Source organism: Falco naumanni, chromosome 5 (genome assembly GCF_017639655.2).
Source record: "Falco naumanni isolate bFalNau1 chromosome 5, bFalNau1.pat, whole genome shotgun sequence".
NCBI classification, from domain to species: domain Eukaryota; kingdom Metazoa; phylum Chordata; class Aves; order Falconiformes; family Falconidae; genus Falco; species Falco naumanni.
This window is the reverse complement of record NC_054058.1, coordinates 9482264-9494417: the sequence shown is the minus strand read 5'-3', so window position 1 is coordinate 9494417 and position 12154 is coordinate 9482264.

Below are 12154 nucleotides of genomic sequence, written 5' to 3'. Positions count from 1 at the left end.
TACTCACAGCTCTGTGTGAATCATTGCCTCCTAGCTCCCATAGAGGGGTAGTCCCATGTAAGTGGGCTCAGCCATCACAGTTTTTCTTTTTGTTTCAGAAGATACTTTCTAGCCTAGCATGCGAATTCCAGCCATTTCTTGGTTTTAATCCTGCCACAGAAATTAGCAGGCAGTTATCTTCTACATCCTCCTGCCCCCACGCAGTCTCATCTAATAGAAAAAGAGGAAGCCCCAGATGTGAAACTATGCTACGCAAGATAGAATGAAAATGTCCTCAGCCAAAATTAACACCCTTTTGCCACAAATATTTCCCTCTGCAATTTCATTGCCCCCTCTTCTGGTGGCATTTCTTCATCAACAGACCTCCTTACCAGCTAAATGTCCACAACACTTGGCCTGTGCAAAGCTCAATGGAGTACCACGGTCACACAGTAAACGGGACATACATACCTTGACAGTATGGCTGGGTTTTTGAAACTCTTCCTCACTGAAAAGGGGCTGTCACATCAAGGTGACAGAGAAACAAGAAAATTATCGTGCCAGCATAAGATCTGTAATAGATGAAGAACAGAACTTTAATGCGGATACCGGATGTAAAGTTACACTTTCAATGATGATCATGATTGCACAACCTAAGTAATTAAATCTATTTGTTTGAATTGTAGATATTTAAGAAGATTTGGGAGGTTGAGGAGTTACACTGCCGTGGCTTTTAAATGAGATGTCATCTAAAATAATTTCAACACGGATGGTTGTCAGTATATAATAATTAATTGATTTTTTCATACATTCCCATAACTCCTTAAATGAACAGCATAGTGACTCAGCAATGTAGAATTTTACAGACAAGAATTTTACACACACACACACACTGGCATTTAATTACTAGGGCAGTGCTCAGCTCCTCTTCTCTGCGTACACCAGAGATGTAGATATGGAAGACATTTTACCCCATGCATTGGATATATTTTCTAAACCCAACTGCATCATATTTATTTGTGTTTAATCAGGACTGTACAGAGTGCTTTGAGTCCTCCATTTTACATTTGTATACTCAGTATCAGGCATTACAGGAGATAAACAATAAATAAGTAGTAAAATACACATATAGGTATATCGGTAGAGTAGATTAAAAAAGGAGTCTTGTACCAGCTTTGTGAGCATAGCATTCAGTCAAGGAAGCACCATACACCCATTCAAATTGCTTTTGCCTCCTGATTTAGAATGTTTCAAATATCTTACAAGCAATGTACAAATGAGCTTTTCTCCACATGCCACATCTGCATGCTATTGAATGGTGCCAGCACGTCAGTAAATCTCTCAGCAGCCACCGTAGCATGTTCCAGTCACATTCAACCATTTGTGGCCACCAACTTTCTGTGCCCTGAGAGAAAATAAAGTTTTCAGGGCTGCTTACATGTCTTTTTAAAGCTGGTCTTTAGAAGACAGACACATCAAAGTTAAGACTTCTAAAGACTTCTAAAATTAAAGGCCATTGTTATTCACCATCATTCACGAAAGAAAATCACCAAAATCTAGAGGATTTCAGGACTTAAGGAAAAAAAAATCATATTGAGTTGAAACAGGTAAAAACCAATCATACTTATCCAAAGAATTTCTGTGGAGACAGATGACAAATTCCTGCTCTTCTCCAACAGGTCGCAGCAGAGGATAGCCTAAGAAAACTACCCATGAGATTCATTGCAGCTTTTGTGGTTTTCAGCTACTTTGGAGCTTCTACTTTTGATCTCTTTGACAATGTATTTCTTCTATTTCTTCCTTTTCCACCAGAAAATCTCTGAGGCTGGGCGGTGCCTTCTTCATCTTAGAGTTTGCGCTGAAACGGGAGTTCTGTGCAGTTCATGGGCTCAATTATGTGGTGACTTTACCTCAAGGGTTTCATGTCATGAGGCCCTGAAGAACTCAGAGGCTACACAGTAACTCACGTATTCCAGTTATTTATCTGAAAGTACACTGAACTAGCTGTGTAAAAACAGAAGCAACAGAGTATGCTAAAGGCACTAACCCCTCTTACCTTCCTTTTTCATTTTTTTCCTCATTTACTCCAGCCCTTTCCACCATGCTCTATGGAAATCTTCCTGAGTAAAAGCAATTGACTCTTAAACAGCTCTTATCATTAAGTTGTTAATAAAGGATGATTCACAGTTGTGGTGGGTTTTTTTGGTTTTTTTTTTAAAAAAAAAAAAAAAAGGGAAACAACGAAGAAAGCCTGCCCTTTTTTCAAAAAGTATTTATATGTAATGAAAACCTATCCAATTTCATAAACACTCTGCAAATATATAAGAATGCTTTAGCTTTTCATCAGATATTCAGGCATTCTCCTCCCAGTCTTCTTGGAAGTCTATGTGATATCAGAAGATGCATGAAAATAAACCCACAGCAACTGGAGTTGAAAGTGACTTCAAATCAAATTGTTTGATCTTTGCCATTTTTATTCGCATGTATTTAACAGAAAATAAAAATAGCCTTTTCAGTTCTGAACCTTACCAACCCAGTTCTGTGGGGACAAAACACACACCCTGGTCTTCAATTCCACGACCAACATGAAGAACTTCAGTGGGATTTCCTTAGACCAGATTTTATTCTTCTAGCATTTCTAGTTCCAAAAGTAAACAAAAAAAAACCCACCCCAAATCAAAACCAGAGTAGCACCACAAATAATTTCTTTGTTTTCATCAGAAAGTCCGGGGGAATCAAACATTATTTACTTCCACAGTCTAAAATAGCTGACAAGGGGAAGTAAACAGTTTGTAAGCAAGTGTGCATAGGCAATAGCAGAGCAAGCATCCCACAGAGTCACCACCACGAATCCTCACATGGAAACCCCAGGGCAGCTCCCAAAGGCAGAGAGACTGCCATTCGTACAGGGACTTCTGTTGTGCAAAGATCCACTGCTAAAGCTTTGGAATAGACTAGCTTGCACTTTTACCTTATTATATGCATTCCAAATGGCTTTTTGAATCACTAAAGATCCCAGAGCCAGGACCCTTCCTCCACATAATGGGAAACAAACTGGCAAAACCAGGGTCCTTTATCCCAGTGCCCTGGTGTGGTCCCCAAGTAGAACTGGAAGTGCCTTTTGCTACACAATGGGCGTGATCAGAGGAAAAATAGTGCAGCGCTCACTGGAACATCTCTTTGGTAGAGGGTTCTCCCTCTTCAAAAGTCTCCAAGAAGTGCCTTCTGCACCCTGCAAGAGAGATGGTAAAATAACTGGAGCTTCACTCTGGGATCATGGCCAACCAGCAGGGAATTGTTTATCAGCAATGATTTGGCCTCACCAGCAACTTGGGACATCTCCAGAAGTTTCTCATCAACTGATTTGATTTTGTGGTTGTAGGTACAATTAACAAAAGCAGAACAGGTAAACAAAGTTGCTAAGACCATAACATAGTCAAGGAAAGTTTTATAGGAGTCACCAGAGTCCCATCCTAATGAAGCAAATAAGAAGATAGCAATCATCAAATATAAGCTTCCTAACAGGCAAGCTGATATCCTGAAGATGATACTGATTGATGAACAAGGTGATACCCTAGAGGATACCTCATTAATCATCTGGATGGCCTTTCTGCAGACCTCAGTATCTTCACTGACTATCTTCAGCTGGTCAGGCAGTGCCTCACTGAATGTGCTTTCTCTCCTTTTTGGAATGACCTGATCATCCACTGCAGGTCAGGCCAGAAGGGATTTCCCATTGCAAATGGATGGAGGGCTATAAGGAACCATGGTGGCATTCTTAATCTTGTGGTTGGGAGCACAAATGATCTTAATAACTTTATCCAAACAGCGGACATAACTGGTGTCAATGTAAGTCAAACAGGTGATGTGCAGCGCCACTAAACAGGGCACCAACATGATGGGGATCACTGGCCTCCTTTCTAAACAGTCTTGGAAGACAGACAGATTGGCTTTCAGAGGGCTCCACCTGTTCTGGACAAAGTCAGGACTGAGGGCTAAGACAATTTTCTGGATTTCTTGAATAGTCTCAACCATGATTTCAATTATTGTTTTACCTGGTTAAAGCCCCTCTGATGATAACAGGCCTTCAGATCAGGAATCATGGCTCCTAGGCTCTGGATAAGGTTCCTCACCCAGGCTGACCTGATGTTTCTATAACTGACAAAGATGTGGTGGGTCTCATGGGCTGCCAGGGCAGGTAGCTCAGGAAGTACCTGGGGTCCTTGAAGATCTGTCATTCCTGCTCTTGCAGGTAATGCAGAACTGGACTCACTAATATAATTATCTGAAAAGGGTCTAGTTTCCTCTTCAAAATCCATCATTCTCTGCTGCAGAAGCAAACCACGAAAGCAGAAATGATGAAATCACGCTCCATAAAAACAAACAGAAATACAATGCGTAATTTTGCAAACTGTTCTGCTACAAAAGGCATACCATTTTGCCTCTTGATACTTCTTTTTTCAGTCTACATCACACATTTGCTGTTTTGCATTCACAGACACACTGATACTAGTGGCAGACTCTGAGGTCAGGACTTGAGGTATCAAGCATCTGGTTTAGTCCCTGGCTTCAACGCAAGTCCATGCTGGAAACCTCAGTCAGATTGGTAAGCACTGATTAATACTTTAATTTAACCCAGTGGAATTGTTTCTGGGGGCAAATGTTTTTCATCTATCTAAAATTTTGATTAAATTACAATAGTAATTATAAGTAACTATATATTCCATTCAAGCATTGCAACAGCAAAACTCCTTAGTGATAAATATCAGTATTATCTACTTGTGATTGAATATCAAGAATGCACTGGATATTGTTTGCTGCTTTTGATATCAACACAGAGAAGCAAGAAGCACAGCTAGTACCATAAGTGCAACAGCCCTGCACAGACCACCGGAAAGTGTCCTGATCTTTCTCAGATGGTCTGTCCCTCACTTCAGCCTTGCTATGCAAGACAAGCTGGAAGCAAACAGGTAGCCCTGGAGCCCTTGGTAAGAGCTAGATGTAATTCCTGTGGAGATTTTTGTGCTTAGTGTGAAAATCTCTCTGAAGTGGTCTGTCCATCCACACTGGAGAGGCTGTGAGGAGAATACAATGACCTTTCCAAAACCCAAGGTGCAAGATGCCTGTTCCCCATGGACAATGAGGTGTAGTAAGGCACAGGTACTGCCACTCTATATTGCTCCCTGCAGTACCCAGTGCCTCATCACTCTTCAAAAATGTTGCTTTTTGCAAAGATCTGGCATGCAAAATTTCAAGCAACTTTGCTTTATGAGAGCAAAAAGAAATAAGAGGTGCTAAACTGTGTCCTTTTACTGCCAAATAAATATTCTCATCTCCCCCAGCACTAGCAAGCCCAGCAACTAGGTCACCCGGCAGCTTGCTGAAAACTGTATGAGCAGTGCAGGGTGTTCTCCAACATCTCCAGCCTCCTCATTCCTCACTTTGCAAGCTGATTGCACGTGAGGCCCTCCTCTTCTTCCCGCCTTTCTCCTCCTCCACTTCAGAAAGGAATTCCCCTCTGCTGAGCTCACATGAGGACCTGAAACCAAAACTAACCAGAGCTGCCAGCATTAGCAGAGACACCAGTAGTCCAAGCAACAGCCATCTGTGTTTTCCTTACATCTCCCACCATGGTCCTGAGGTGCTGGAAGTGGAGCATCACCTCAGGAGTGGGGCATCATCACTGTGTGAAGGAAAGCAGTGTGGCAAGGAGGGAAGCATTTACTTGCTGCCTGGGAGGAGGCGAGACGCAAGCCTCAGCAGCTGCTGGTTTCAGTGACTGACTTCCCTGGTGGGAAAGAGGACCCTTAACCTCAGAAAGAGTGACAGAACATGAGGGCACTTGGCAAGAAGACAAATATTTTATGCCTTCCTGATTTATAAGGCTCAGGCCCTGCCCTTGGTGGAGCTCCGCTCTCTTAGCTTCTCCTGGAAACACCTTCAAAACATGGCCAATGGCACACCACAGTTCTCCACACCAGCCCCGTGGGAGAGTTCTTGTCCTACCAGCGTCAGGCAGCATCCCAGTTCTAGCCAACATGCCATGTCCCCCCAGGGCCAAACAGAAAGCAACACAAGGAGAATGAATGACTAGCTGGAGGGCAACCACAAAGGAAGCGGGTATGGAGACAGGAGCTTGAACATGGATGGAAGGGGAGGGGCACAGCAAAAAGTGCTCATGTGCCCTGGAGTCCCGAGCAGATAGGGAAGCAGGAGACCCTACAGTGGCCAGGATTCACTGGCCCATGCTGCTTGTCCTGGTGGAGCAGAGGCTAGCTTGGTCAGGCATCAGGGAGGTGGGTGAGGACCTTGGTCCCACCACTTGGTGGGGTACAGCTGGGGTACATGGAGATGAAGAGGTGAGAAGAGCAGCTCTGGAGGGGCAGCCTGGCAAGGCTGTCTCCATCACTCTGGGAGGGACCTTAAGGGCCTCAGCACAAGGGATAACTCTTTGTTACATGACTGGAAGAGGAAGAAAAAGTAATTTCACACAGCAAGAGATGTGCCACTGTAGGGTGGAGAAATGGGGACAGGGACAAGAAGAGAGGACATATTCCCACAGCTAGGGTAGGGCAGGCCACTGACACGCAGGTGCAAGCACCCAGGGTGGTGCAGCCCGAGGGTACCCACCCTTCAGACAAGCCCTGCTCGCTGCTATGGGATTGCATGAGCTGCAGCTCTCACTGCTGCTGAGCTGCTGATAGCCGACACTTTTTACACCTTTTCTTTACAGCGGTTCTGCATCAATGTTTTTGGCATCATTGAATCATTTTAGCAGGAAACAGAACTATTATTCCCTATTTTAAAAAAACCATAATAGATCAACAAATACAGATTTTTCACTTACTCTTATTTTCAGTGGGAGTTACATAATTGATACATCTCTGAGTCTTACTGGCAGAAAACTGTGTGTAAGCACATGTTTATTCAATGCATTGCAATAAATCCAGAACATGAACTCGGGTAGAGCTGTTCTGTCTTCTGAGGAAAACACTTCCAATATGAAGCTGAATTTCCATGGAGTCATACACTTTTATACCGAAGTGAATTGAATAAATGGAAGGGTTCAATAGAATATTGTGGTTTACCATATTTAGTTCTCAGAGAAAATCAGACCTTGGCATATACACACTTGCTACTAAACTGGACAATGGAGCATTAGCACAGACAAACAGCACTGAACAGGGAGATCACCGTTTTGCTTTTGACAGGCAATTTGGCAGGGGATACCAGCACATCAAATTGAAGCCAGAAGCGAAACATCTTGCTTTCTCCTTTACTTCTTAGTTTATCCAAGGTAAAGACTGGCTTTCTGTTTTCTATCCTTATCAGAAAATGAGCCAAAACGACATCAAATCTTAGCCTTCCACAAAGCAGATCTTCACAACTTATTCCCATTTTGCTTTTTCTTTAGAGTAAGATCCAATTGGAAAACATATAACCAAAGCTCAGCTGTACCTTCCTAAATACAAAATTGTTACACTAGACTATCTCTCTAAGTACGAGAATTGTGAACCAAAACCCACTTCCTTAAAGGGGTACAAGGAACAAACCTCATGTAATCTTTCCGCTGGAACCCCTCACAGCCTTCTATAAACTGATATTAGCTTAAAGCGTGTGGTACATGGATACCCTCATCTTTTCTGTCACGTTGCCCTGACACATCTACACACCAGGAGATCACAGAATTTCTTTCTTCTAGCACAAATGCATTTGGTTCTCTTTGCCTGAACTTGTTTAAAAACAATAGGTGTTTCCTGCAAATTCTCCTTTGTTCAATGTGGTGCTGCTGCTGTTCATGTCTCTCAATTGTAATTTCCTGGTTTTTTAGCTCACCCACCTTGCATGTAAAGCTAAATGCAAGCTGTAACAGTGAGACAAAAGACCCCATGGTAAGAGAAAAAAAGCTTTCTTTTTCATTTTGACTTAACTAGACACAAATCACATGTACTTGTTTTCTCCTGCGTGCTTTTCCTGCAAGTCCTTTGCGCCATCTGGCTCTCCTCTGTGACAGCCACATGGGCTGGGGAGGGAGAGGTTCAGGTCAGTAACTCAGGATGGAAGCAAGTTGCACTGTGCACCTGGATAATCAAAATGCAGCTCTTGCAGGACTCCACAATTGCTTGTAAAAAAATAAATACCATGGTATGAGAATATTTGAAGCACAGGGTCCTGGGCTTTGCTTCATCCTTTAAAAGAAAACAGAGGAATACGCTATTCAGAGCACACAAACAGTTCAGATGTGTAAGAAGAGAGACCTGTACTCAGCTTTCAGCACAAAGAGAAAAAGTATGTGTTTACACACAGAGACACCTTTTTTCCCCCATCTTGTTTTTGGGCAGATTTGATTTTTTCTCTCTGTTTTGTGTGCAGTTCTGGTTTGGCTGCTGTTCATCCACTTTCTGCTCTACTTGCTTTTTGTTGGCAGACTACTGCCTTGTTGCTTGGTTACCTCTGTACAACAGCTTCTGGGCTTTTAAACTATTTGATTATTTTTTTTAGAACCTTGCCTTCATTCACTTTGCCTCCTAAAAATGAAAATCCCTTGGTTGTGATTCTTACCAAGACACTCACAGCCTTTCTTCCACCAAGCATATGCTGACTGATACCCTGTGTGGTAGGCTGGACATAACTGTATCTGCCCTGACCTCCCGTTTCTTACATTGTGCATTTATTTAGTGCTTTCTACAAAACGCAGTATAATCTGTCTCATGAAGCCTCATCCCTGTTGCCACTTCCCATTCTCTCTGTACTTCCCTATTGCTTCTTTTCAAGGCTGCAGCCATTAATTCCTAGGACACTCTTCAGAACAGACATACAGATGCCAGGATCTGTGCTGACTCACTGACAACAAAAACAATGCACAGGGGCTGCTCAAAGCTTCTGCAAGCAACCCGTCCATCATAATAGCAAGATGTAAATAGAGCTGGATTTAAAAGAATCCAGAACCCCACTGTATAATCTACGGCCAAAGCCATAGCTAGCTTCACAAGCCATATACAGCCACAGCAGCACTGCCCAGCAGAGAGGAAGGGCAAACTCAAACACTGCCCCGTGCTGCCACGGTTAAATTTCTTTCATGCTGCATGTAATGTATCCTCATAGTGCATTCTATAAATATTCACATCTAGACAGTCCTAGCTTGCACAGATCCGTCAAGGAAGCCCTTGCACATTGCAGAAGTACAAGTATCTGAGCATATAGGCCCTTGGCTTCCAGTTTAATCCAGAGCACCTCAGCTGCTTACACAGCACACGGAAAGAGCGGAGTGCATTAGAACGGGATGTGAAATACTTTTTGCTGATCACCAGGAACTGTGAGGCTATGTCAAGACACCAACTCTTCTCTACAAATCAGATCCCCGAGTCAATAACACGAAAGAAATAAAACCATCCACTCAAGAGATAGAGCCTGGATATGATTGCTTGTGAGCGAGTGTGTTCAGAATAAAAGAGAGGTCTGCTAGCTGGTGTACGTGCACCTTGAAGTTCGGACACACCAAGTAGGCTTGTGAAGCAACTGAATATTCCGTAAAAGGTGAGAAAAAATGCTGAAAGCATTACCATGGTTGCCAAATTTTAAAGCAGCTTTCTTTTCTGGCTTACTATTAAAATCTTTGAATAAATGGAAGTTACACAGCCGAAAGCTCTGACATACTAAGCCCTATTTACTGTAATTGTCTCATCTGTTTACAGGTTAAGAAAACATTTTGTAGAATGTAATTGCCAGGAATCTACTCTGTCTGACTTTCCTGCTCTCTGGTGAATCTTAATTACTATGTCTGAAGCATAAAGAATTTGATAATGTAAACTGCAGTTAAACAAAATTGACAAATACCTTCTGCCCAATGACAAGGCTTTGAGCAAGGACTAGAAAAATCTTCCAGACTCTATTACTGCAGACAAGGAAAGCTAGTTTTATTGTAATTACTATTGAAGACAGCTCTTCACTTTAGACTACAGTCCAAGACTTCCCAGATTCTCTTCTGTGAGCATATAACCTTGTCCAAACACTGGTATAAATGGACATGAAACAATTCTTCATCCATCTGCAAACCAGCTATGACTTTTCAGCAGGAGAGTCAAACAAGCATCCTTTTAGAAATTCTACAGATGAATGTCATGCTCTGTTACTAGTTCTATACAAAAGACAAAGACACATTCAAGAAATGGCATGAGCCAGTCCAAGAGGTCCCCACTACTGAGAGGGAGTTGTAGGAAGCCCACACAGCTCACCAGCTCAGTGGAAAAAAAAAAAAAAAAAAAAAAAAAACAAAAAGAAAAGAAACCCAAGAAAACAATGCATCATTTCTTTCTAAACTGACAGAGTAAATCCAGTCTCAGAGGGATCCAAAGAGTAAGAAAGCCAGTGTGCATATGGGGAGCTGCAAGGTCTCTCACCACTTCAGCTGTTTATGACACCAAGATATAAAAGGATTTAAAAATCCTTTTATTTTTCCACCCGGGAAGAACCTTTTCTGATCTACTACCTATTGAAGGTCACATTGTCACTCATGGCTTCCACTGATGTTCAGGCAATACCCTGCATTCACTGGTTTGGAAGATCACTTGAACTCACTTGGGTGGTGTTTCTCATTGGTTTCTTCATTTGTTGACCAAAGAGAATTGCATTATTAAGAACATACAGGAAGTCATAAACTTGTGTTCTTACAAGCTCCTACCTGGTGAATCTTATCTCTATAGAAGATCACACCACTACTGTCTACCCCAAAAGAATCTGTGACATCTGCCATTCTCCAAAATCTGAAAAATTACCTCTTTTCTACAGTGCATGATCCATGCCACTTCACAGAAGCGCCTCATGCTGGGTTACCGCTCCTCAGCTGGGCTGCCACTCACCTATTCCGCCCAACCACAGTGGGTCAGAGGTATAGAAAGACAATCTTTTGTACAAGTAAATGCATCAGTACTTTATGGTAAAGAAAGAAGCTTATTTATATTTTGGACCGATTCAGTGACAGCATACCAATCTCAAGGTCTGGCATACACCATTCATGTCCCTATCTATAGCTGTGCCTTACTACTGCCACTGAATTACAGAAAAGAATTCACAGCAAATAGAATAAAAATCCTATGGTTCTGTGCTTTGGTTTCAGCCAGGTCTTATTTACAGCTACCAGAATGAGTCAAGAAACTATCTACTCAAAAAAATAGTTTGAGTTCATGCTAATGTGAAAGCAGATTACATAGGCAGAATGATAAAATCTAAACAAGATTCGGTCCTTGTAAAACAACAAGAACTTAACAATTTCTGAACACAAAAGGGGAAAGATCTTGTTAAAAAGTTTCCAGTGATAGGATGGATCACTGACTTATCAATGTGCAGTAAAATGGATCAAAACTTTCAGAAGCATTTCAGAAATTGTACATTTTGAGGTTAGGCATGTTTCTGGTTTTTGTTTTCCAGAACATAGCTGGATATATATCTTGAGCAAAACAGACACACACAAACACAAAACATCCCACACAAATCAATTCTTCACCACTAAGAGCTCTATTCATTGCCTAGCACAATTGTGGTACATTTTATTAAATAGATTATTCCACGCAGAAAGCAGGGGTCCACATTCTTACACACTATGATACAGTCTCTGTACTTTTCTAAGTTATATCACAAAATACAGATGGACCTACAACATCCTGTACTTTTCCCTAAAGATCTCAGTGTAGGGAGCTGGAATAACACACAGCCTCACTCATTCCCTGGCAGCCAAGTGAGAGAAGCACAGTGAGAAAGAAACTCCATTGTGTTTTGACGAACTGGTTTATTACAGTATTATTATTTGACTTACATAAGTGATCTATGGCCTGTAAGTCACAAAACACATTTTTAACTGTTTGGAAGAGACACAACATTGCCAATGCATAAAGGAAAAGTGTGTCTTCCAACTCTAGCAGAATGCAAACTGAATAAAGGCATAACTACCCCATTAAAAAAAGATGCCATCAAACAAAGAACCAGTCCTCTTGCTAAAATCAGACACTGATTTGCTAGTACTGAAAACAACTTACAAGGATAAAAGTGTTTCAAGTTCCTCCAAACAATGAGCTCTCAAGCATCTTGATGGCTGGACCAGCCCCTCTGAAATCACCCACCCAGCAAACTAGCACTTGGGCAGTTCAAAGTGGTAATGATGTGCTCGCTGGTGCCACAC